The sequence below is a fragment of the Drosophila miranda genome, assembly GCF_003369915.1.
Source record: "Drosophila miranda strain MSH22 chromosome Y unlocalized genomic scaffold, D.miranda_PacBio2.1 Contig_Y1_pilon, whole genome shotgun sequence".
Taxonomy (NCBI): domain Eukaryota; kingdom Metazoa; phylum Arthropoda; class Insecta; order Diptera; family Drosophilidae; genus Drosophila; species Drosophila miranda.
Genome location: NW_022881603.1, coordinates 28,403,060 through 28,413,681, shown reverse-complemented (window position 1 = coordinate 28,413,681; position 10,622 = coordinate 28,403,060). Strand labels below are relative to the sequence as shown.

The following is a 10,622-nucleotide window of genomic DNA, read 5'->3' as shown; positions in this document are numbered from 1 at the left end:
TCGATGGTGCGAGCACAAGACAGATACAGCAAGCAGAAAAAAAAACCGTACACACTCATTGGAATTGGAGCAGAGATCAACGAGTCTGCCGCCAGTCAAAGGAAAACATCTGGTCGAGGGGGCCCACATCACATCACATCACATCTCACCATCCCCGTCCCGCCGGGGCAGGGTGGCCAGGTGTAGCCGATTTCCTGTGCGTCGTGTGCAATGTGTGCTGCAAATCCCCAAAATGCTTGCAACCATCACGGGTGTCAAATTGCTGCGGAAACGCCTGAAAGGGGGCGCTCAAATGTGAACTCGACAATGGGGAAAGCAGATTTTATGAGCTGGAAGGAGGGCCTTATGTGACCGGTATAATCTTCAAAGAATATTTCTTTAACCAGCTGCGGTCATGCCGATTGCATAAATCTCAATAGATGCTAAAACAATTATTTGCTAATCACCTTTTTTGGGGTTTTGGCTAACCGCAGTCTGTGGGCCCCTTCAGCTGGCTTAATTGAAATGTTTTCGGTTTGGTTTGGCTTTGGGCTATTGGCCACCAATAGATTGCTTGCACTCAAACCGCACCACAAAAATAGTGGAAACATAATAACTTACTTTTCTGAATAAAAGACATAAAAATGCACACGTTTTCTGGACAACAAAAAAAAACAACGATCAACCGCCACCGCATTGAAAGTGAAAGCTTTTTTTCTATTATTTGGTTAAAACAAAATTTTTGTTTTCTTATGCAGATGAATAAATTATTATAAAATATTTTCGAGTCAAAAGAAGAAGTGTTGAGAGTGGGAACTGCTTCAAATGCCCAGCACCTCTTTTCTTTGTGGGATTCGAAACGCTTAGACAATGCTCCGAGGTTTACCTGTACCGTACCCCACCCCACAAAGCTGCCGGTTCAAGTTGAAGTTGAAGCTAAGCCCCAAAGTGATGTAATTTCTCTCGGGCTTTCAACGCCAGACTCAAGTTGAACTTGGCAGATGTGGTATTACACCTTGCACAGTACTCTTCCCAAGGTTATTCCCACTTTTGGGAGAAACTAAGGCAGAGGGGAGTAGAATCTGGGATTGGGATTGGGCTGCAGTAATGCCTACTCCTAACTTATTATTTAGAGGTATTTTGCTTATTCGCATTACATCCATTCACATTTCACGGGAGGAAGAGTAACTCCGCTCCGGTGTGCGTTGTGTCTTTTTCGTGCTGTCTTTTCACTGGCATTTCTTTACCGCTTGCCGCAGCAGCAGCCGCATTTCAGCGTTTCCCAAATTTGCATGTCAATGAAGTGACTTTGAAGAGCACTCTGCCTGTCGCATAATCACTGTCTGTCACATTAATCAGCTCTTAATTAATTAACAGAGAGCAATTACAGCAATTACACTTGAAACAACGCAATGAAAACCCAATGCATATTTAAATTTTGATGGAAATTGGCTAAATGAGAAAGATACAACCGCAAGCGAACCACTTGCACCCGTCGAACCGCCTCGAACCTGCAGACAAGATCGAACAAGACACGATCTGTCTGTGGTGAATTGCTCTGCTCTTCTGTCGCACGCAGCGGCCTGTGGCTTCGAGCCTTCGAACATGTCGTAGGCGATGACGACGGCTTGGGCCGGCTCGAAACCAACATCAACATTTGCAGCTTTATGCTAAAAACTAAAACTTTTTGGGGCGCAAAGGCGAACGGTACGCGAAGCGCATGCGCGGACGAAAGATCATGCCATCAAAGCCCAACAACGGTATTCGTGGGCCGCGACTGAAACGTGTCTGAAATTCGCGAAAGAACTGTCCCCAAAAGAGTTCTCCCCATCCAGTGACAAGTGCAGAAAACCAATAAAACACACAAATAAACCCCCCAAACCCAATAAGGTGAATGAAACGGCGGAAACTGTGTCAAAAGCAAAGAAAGTTGTCCCAGCCCAAGCGATTATGTAGGAGTATGTGGGCAGAGTCACAAGATCTTTTGGGGCGAACGAGTGTGCGGGTATCTTCAGATACATCTGCTTGGTTGAGGGGATTGGCGTGCCTGTCAAGTTTGATTTATCTTCGGCGTGGGCCTCTTGCAATCCCAATGTAATGATGACCATTTTGGGAGCACTCACATCGGGAGGCGCAGTTGGAGGCAGTACGCCCAGGCATGCGGTGGAATGGTTCTTCAGCCGGTGAATCACTCACAGCACTCTTTCTTTCTGGGGGTGCGCCAGAAGCTCCCTGTGAATACCCCGCGAATACCAGGTTGAATATTCATGTAAATACGTCTGTGGGCATGATATCACCCGATCAAATATTCAAAATCGAGGGCTTAACAAGGTCGCCTGCCATTTGGCAAACTAGTTTTCAGTTATTTTGCATTAGCATTCGATGTCGAAATATTTGTATTTATTTTTAGGTTTCTTTCATGCATAATCTGAGGCAGAAGCAGTCCGCTAATTATTGTCCAAATTGACTTGACTGAAATTCAAAAGAATCCGAAAAATAGTTTGCCAAAAAAGCAGCATCAGCTTGAATAAATAATTAAATATCTCAAAGCTAAAGAAAAAGTTCCATGGACACTGCCTCCCACATTGAACCATGTTTAATTATATAATGTAATGCAATTATTTTTCCGGAAATTGAGCATGCCCGCGATGAATCCTGCCTCTGACAGCATCTGATTGGAATATATTTTCATATTTTAAAGGAGACAGTCCCCGGGCCCGCCACCACCCCCTCATTAGCTCTTGGCCAACTCGCCCGCATACAAAAAGTAATCTCCCTTGAGCTTGACACATTTTAATATGCAAATGGCCCAAAGCCAAAGCCATAGTGGCAGCTGACGCTGCACCTGACATTGAGGCTGAAGCGGAGCCCGACCACGGCTTTTATTCGACCGCAAAGCAGGAGGATATATCCGGCAAAGATGCCAATTAATTTGTTCATTAATTGGCATCTTTGGCAGGGAATTCATTTCACAGAGTGGACCAGAGTGGTCCTCGGAACCAGTTGAATTGCTGGTTTGTTATGCACTTGAAGTACAAGTGGCGTATACTTAACCTGAGAGCGGTCCTGCTTTCAATATTCAAAATGCTAATCAAAAACGAAACTAGTTGAAATGAGCTCGGAAACTAATATCATTCCATCAATGGAATGCAAATATCGATCAGCCTCTCCTGCGGCATTGCATTCTTGTCTCGTTTCGAATGACTGACTGACAGACAGACAGCTCACAAGGTAGCCAAAACACTCACCCAAAACAAGTCCTAAGCTATTTTCGTTTTCGTGCAAATTTCTCAAAATGCATTTATACGTGTGCCCGTCTTGATATAATGATTTGATATATGCCATATATAAATATGCTCCCTGACAGACCCCCAAACAGGCGATTTCATTTGCGTGCCACAGCCAAGTCACGTTGCTTTTTTCTTGTGTCTCTTTTTTGTGTATTTTATAAATTATTTTCTCTATACACAAGCGCCTCTGGCTGCTTGTTCAGGCCATACAAATGTTAATCGATAACCGAAGCGATTAAAACAAAACACCTAAAACAAAAAAAGACACAACAAGACAGAAATTTCATGCAAATGCAGAGACTACAAATACAAACGCCTCGGAAGGACTGAGAAAAAACCCAAATAAAAGAGTCCAAAGCCCACTGAAAAATATCATAATTTTGCAGGGTTTAAGCAACATTTGAAAAAGCCATATCCAAAAATATTTTACTGTCGATGGAAAAAGGTTTCAGATGGAAAAGAGTGTAGGGATCGGACCTGACAAATTTTATTTCGAGATCTTTGGCAGTATATCCCATCTAGATCTATATACTTGTACTTTCATTTAATACTTAGTTGAGAAGATAAAGTTTTAATTTATTGTAAACCGCGTGCATTAATGCCGTCCGCTGGTTCACAGTTCCTAAAGGACAGAGCACGCCATTACTATAGCTATTCTCCATAGCTAACATGCAGATTAAATATAAATAATATAAATATTTGGGAACCATTTTTGTTCTGTTCTGACCATCACTTCCAAATAGCCTTCTCTGCCAAGCCCGCTCCTCAAAATGTTTTCCAAAGGCCATTTTCCAGATGGTTTTGTTTTTCTTTGGCATATTTTGTTAGAATTTCTGTTGAGTAGCTTGTGCATTTAATTGAGAAATATTTGTTTGATATTTGATAATAAAATCAATTTCGATTTGATGGTCAAACTAATTCATGTTTTGGGGGATTCGCATACCGTTACTGATACCGAGGACAAGAGCATATGATATGTACAAATAAACCAGTTGGTCGGCTAATGGAAAATGCCAATTGGAATGCCGATTGAATGGCTATGCAAAGTTATGCAGATCCATAAACCGGGTAAACCGGGTCCATAAAGCGGGTCTCAAGCAGGCGCTTCCCGGCAGCCACGAGGGAGTTGGTGCCCTGGAGTCCCCCTACTACACCATAGACAACACGGAGGACATCTACGGAACCACGCTGCTGCACTCGCAGCGCTGCTACGTGGATCCCTGGGACCTGGAGAACTACGACTATGTGCGCAAGAAGATCGATGATGGTACCGGCCAGGAGGTGGATGAAATCCATTATGGAGATTCCCAGACCCCAACTCCCAGCTACGGAATGGGAATGGGCATAGGCATGGCTGCTACCATGCCACGCCCCCACACACAGACGCGTCGCGTGTCACGCTCCCAATGCCAGCTCGAGTGCTGTGTGCCCCAAAGAAGCCGGCGGAGGAGCAGGAGCAGCCGCAAGGAGCCTCTCTATACAGCCAGGAGTGACATCTACGGAGCTCCCAGTCGCTACGACGACTACATGGCCACGATGACCAGGCAGCTGCATCTCGACAACGATGAGCATGATGCCGCAGAGGAGGAGGAGCTGCGGGCGGAGCTCTACGCAGAGCAGCGACAGCTCTACAACGGCTACGGAGGTGAGCAGATGACAGACACTTCTCTTACAGTATTAAAATCCTTGAATATTACATCCCCAAAGGCTTCTCCAGTGCCAGCTCCACCGAGCACCCCTCCTCCATTGGTGACGAGCTGCCCATGCCGCAACGGCGAGCAGTCACCCTGCAGCGCCGCCCCGCCACAAGTCAGGTCCCCAACAGCAATATTTATGGCACGGCACCGCACCCGAGACGCAAGCGCAGCGGCAAGTCTGCCCCACCGCTGACCGCACCACCGCAAATCGACTTTCCCGCCCCGCCCCCCCTTTCGCCCGCCTACGACTACTACAATCCCTATGCTACACTACCGTACTGCAGCATTCCGGATTGCAGTGAGTGCCAGCAGCACGCCACGTCCCTCCTCTAGGCGGCACCCTCCACCCTCTACGGAACTCTGGGCGGTGCAGGGGTCGGGTCGGGGGCAGGTCGCGAACGGACTCAGTGCGAGTCCCCGCACTCCACCGGAGGCGACTCCTCGCTCTACTCGGGAATTTACGCGCGTAAATTCGGCCTGAGCAAGAAGGGTCTGCTCCAGATCGACTACTCCTGCAGCTGGAACGACTTGGATCGGGTCATGCAGCGCCAGTTTTAGGCACTCTCCCTGGGTGCTCGAGTGTTTGGGTTCGGAATAGGATTAGAGCGGAACAACATTATGTCCTTAAGTCATCATCTTATAAACAAATACACATACACAATACCAAATAACTGAACATATTCGTCGTAGCAAGTAGTGTTTCAACATTGAAATTGATTGAATAAACTTTTGAAAAAGGTTAGCTATGTCCTTGACAGAGTTGGGATATATATATAGTGACATATCTATAGTCCATGCACCGCATACCCTTGTCTATGTCTATTACCCTGCACCCACAATACTATAAACAATACGACACCCTCAGCTTCGAACCCTCATAAACAATCTCACGCTCGAAATGGACCACGCGCAGCCGATTGCAGGCAATGTAAACAAACACCCTAAACTGGAAGTTGAACATAAAACAATAGATGCCGCCCTAGAATCCAGCCGCACTAGAATCCAGCCGCACCAGAATCACGCCACTCTTCAGAGATCAATTACGAATCGATTCTCAAGAATCACACCATCCTAGCTGACCAATCAGAGGCCCTATTCTCAGCCACCCCCAAGTAATGCAACACCGATCATACGCAGCGGAAGCCTTTCATCAAAAGCCGCCTTTCCCACATATCGATCGAGTCACGTACTCCATCTCCGAAGCCGAAGTCGAAGCCAACGCCTCCGAATCCAAATCCGAATCCCAAACCGAGCATCATAATATAAATAGTCTGCCTCTAAGAAGCCAACTCAGTTCTGTTCAAGACAAACGTCAATCGCGACACCGTCGGAGAATTCAACCAAAGTTAATTCCGTTCAAGACTTCAGACCTCAGTCATCGTCGGGGAAATAACTAATCAATGTACGCTAAAGTTTAAGTGAAGAATAAAACCTTTTTTAAAACGTAAACTGAAGTGTCGCATATTTAATTGGCGCAGCCGGTAGGATCTCAGTTAAAAGTGAATCCCTTTTTTTAAGACGATCAATTGGCGTAGTGACAGTTACAGTGCGTAATAACCTACAGTGATCAGAGGAAAAGTAACGCTAATACTAAAGAGATCCGCCAAAGAATCTGCACACGAAACTCAATTAATATTAGAAAAAATAAATAAATAAAAAGAAATCAACATGCCGCTAACAGAAATACACCTGAACCAAGCCTTGAAGTCAATCAGGCAAATTCCACCATACGACGGATGCCAAGAACGCCTAAGCTCGTTCATAAGTAGGATCAAGTACATCTCCGAATTGTACTCAACAGAAGACATCCGGCAACAAAGCATCATGTACGGAGCCACTGAGGGTCAACTGTGCGGACGAGCACAACTTTTATCACAAAGCCTTCAACCCAACACCTGGACCGATCTAAAAGCAGCCCTAATCAGCAAATTCAACAACCACACTCCATACGAGACGCTGCTACAACAATTACACGACACCAAATTCAATGGGAATATTCGTAAGTTCCTAGAAGAACTAGAAATTAAGTCAAATGTTATAGTAAGTAAACTAAATCTGGAGACTAGCCCAGAAAATAAGATAATCTTTAAAAACGCTCTGGCAAATGCCACCAGACATACCATAGAAGATGCTCTACCCAATAAACTGTTCATCATTTTAGCAAAGAAAGACATTTCTAATATGGCTAATCTAGAAAAATCAGCTCAAGAGTTAGGAATCTACGAAAATTTCGTAACTGATAACAAGAATCACGAACATTCAAGAAACGGAAATAACAATCGAAGGAATGTTGGAACTTATTACCCTCGCTATAGTAGTAACGATTATAACAATCAAAACCCAAGTACTTCCAGAAATAATCTTGGATCGAATCGAAATAATTCAGGAAATAATGCCGTAAATAATAAAGGGTAGAGTCCAGAATCCCACAAACTATCAAATCAATCAGACAGGGAAAGCCAAAGCGGACAAATGAAAATGGATGTAAATTTTCAGCAGAGTGCCTCGGAAGAAATCGAGGAAAACCATATATAGACCATATATAGAAATAATCGTAAATAATAAAAAATTAAGAGGTATCGCGGACTCGGGATCGTCAATAAATATAATAAAAGAAAACTATACAGATTCCAAAGTCGATAGCGACAACCTCACCGTCCATACCATCAATGGACCCGTCCGTCTGACTCAGAGCATTACACGTAATGCAACCAAAAACTGTCCGACAAAACAAAAATTTTATATTCATAATTTTTCCGAAAATTATGACATACTCTTAGGCAGAGAATATTTGATGGCTAGCAAAGCCGTCATCGATTACCGAAATGAAACGGTAACGTTAGGAGAAAGGTCATACCCAATCATCCAAAGTGGAGAAGCAATTGCCGTCGGCAAGACCGCACACAAAGGTGTTAAGCCATCTTCAAAGGAAGATATATCTACACCTAAGTGCCTTGACCCATCTCCTGAAGGAGAGCAATTCTTCGCTTCCGCATTAGAGAATGAATTAAAGGAATGCAACCAGCTAAGGTTGGAACATTTAAATGACGAAGAAAAGGAGAAACTAAAGAAAGTTCTCTATGAATTTAAGGACGTGCAGTATAAAGAAGGTGACATTTTGACCTTCACTAGTACTATAAAGCACGAAATAAAAACCCATCACGAAGATCCTGTATATCGTCGACCATATAAATATGCTCAAATACACGATCAAGAAGTGACACAACAAATCAAAGATATGATTAGACAGGGAATCATTCGTAAGTGGAACTCTCCCTATTGTGCACCCATCGCTATGATACCAAAGAAAATAGATGCTTCAGGAAAGCAGAAATATCGTATGGTAGTAGATTATAGAAGTCTAAACGAGGTGACAATCAAGGATAAATTTCCTACACCCAGAATGGACGAAGTACTAGATAAACTAGGTAGGTGCCAATATTTCACAACAATCGATTTAGCTAAGGGATTCCATCAAATTCCTATGGAACCTAGCTCAATCCCAAAAACAGCTTTCTCCACGAAGCATGGTCATTACGAGTTCACTCGTATGCCCTTTGGGCTAACCACTGCCCCCGCTACCTTCCAAAGATGTATGAACAATCTGCTAGAAGAATTAATCTTCAAAGATTGCCTCGTATACTTAGACGACATCATTATATTTTCCACTTCATTGGAAGAACACCTGTTGTCACTAAGGAGAGTATTTGGAAAGTTGAGAGACGCCAACTTAAAGCTACAAATGGATAAGTGTGAATTCCTGAAGAAAGAAACGGAATTCCTAGGCCATGTAGTAACAACTAACGGCATAGTTCCTAATCCAAAGAAAATATCTGCCATAATAAACTTCCCAATACCCAATACAACCACAAAAATAAAATCATTCATAGGTTTACGTGGATTCTATAGGAAATTCATTCCCAACTTCGCTAATATAGCAAAACCTATGACACTCAAATTAAAGAAACGAGCAGTCATAGACCCAACAGAGGAAAAATACGTCGAGGCCTTCGAAAAATTGAAAGTACTTATCACCTCAGACCCCATCCTCGCATTCCCAGATTTCAACAAAATGTTCACGGTAACAACCGATGCAAGTAACATTGCATTAGGAGCAGTGTTGTCGCAAGACCACAGACCAATCTGCTATGCAAGTATAACCTTAAACGAACACGAAATCAATTATTCAGCAATAGAAAAGGAATTACTAGCTATAGTTTGGGCAACTAAGTATTTCAGATCATACCTGTTTGGTAGAACGTTTGAGATATTAAGTGATCACAAACCCTTGATTTGGTTGAATAACCTCAAGGAACCAAATATGAAGCTACAACGATGGAAGATCAAATTAAATGAATTTGACTTCAAAATAAAATATTTACCCGGAAAGGAGAACCATGTAGCCGATGCGCTATCAAGAGTAAAGATTAACGAAAACCTACTCGGGGAAACCATTAATAGTGATTGTGCAACGGTCCATAGCGCGCAAGAAGATAATACAAATTATATTCCACTTACAGAGAGACCAATCAATTACTATAATAGGCAAATAGAACTGATTAAAGGTAATGAGGATAAGGTAGAAACATCCACTATTTCCACAAGATACTGATAAAAATCACATATACCGAAATGACAGAATCATTAGCAAAAGATATAATAAAGGAATATGTGTGTACCAAAAAGAGTGCACTATATTTCCATAACGAAGTAGACTTCCCACTGTTCCAAAGGGCATTCCTGGAGATAATCAGTCCAAATCACTTCACTAAACTGATTAAATCCAGTACCAAACTCATAAATATTCCCAACTACTCCGAATTCAAAGAACAAATATTGAAGAATCATAAAGAGCTACTTCACCCAGGTATCGAAAAGACCACTAATTGGTTTAAAGGAAAATTCTACTACCCCGATTATCAAAAGTTAATCCAAAATATTATCAATGAGTGTCCTACGTGCAACGTTGCTAAAACTGAGCATCGTAACACCAATCTAACCTTCGAAATCACCCCTGAAATACAAAATATCAAAGAAAAATATGTCATGGATTTCTATTTGGTAGGCAATCAACAATTCCTATCATGCATTGATGTATATTCTAAATTCGCTACCCTTGTAGAAGTTAAGAGTCGTGACTGGTTAGAAACCAAGAGAGCCATCATAAAAGTCTTTAACGAAATGGGCAAGCCACAGGGAATTAAAGCCGACAAAGATTTAGCCTTTATGTGCGCAGCATTGCAAGCATGGTTGAATGCGGAAAATGTGAAAATCGAAATCACCACCAGTAAAAACGGAGTTCCTGATGTAGAACGACTACATAAAACGATCAATAAACAAATAAGAATCATTTCAAGTGAGGATAACATAGAAAACAAGCTCACAAAATTCGAGTTAATTCTATACACTTATAACCATAAAACGGTTCATAATACTACAAAAAGATCCCCAGCTGATATCTTCCTGTACGCCGGACTACCAGATTATAACACTCAACTGAATAAAGTTAGGAAGATCAATCATTTGAATAACGATAGAATCGACTTTGAAGTAGACACACGCTTCAAGAATGCACCCCTAGTTAAAACAAAAACAACCAACCCGTTCAAAAGAACAGGGGAAATTAGGCAGGTAGACGAAAAGCACTTTGAAGAGA

At 42.6% G+C, this 10,622-nt stretch overlaps 1 pseudogene; it reads left to right on the top strand.

The window, feature by feature from the left end:
* Positions 1–2,079: 2,079 nt before the first annotated feature.
* On the top strand, positions 2,080–5,708 carry LOC117191580 (annotated as a pseudogene).
* The last annotated feature ends 4,914 nt before the right edge of the window (positions 5,709–10,622 follow it).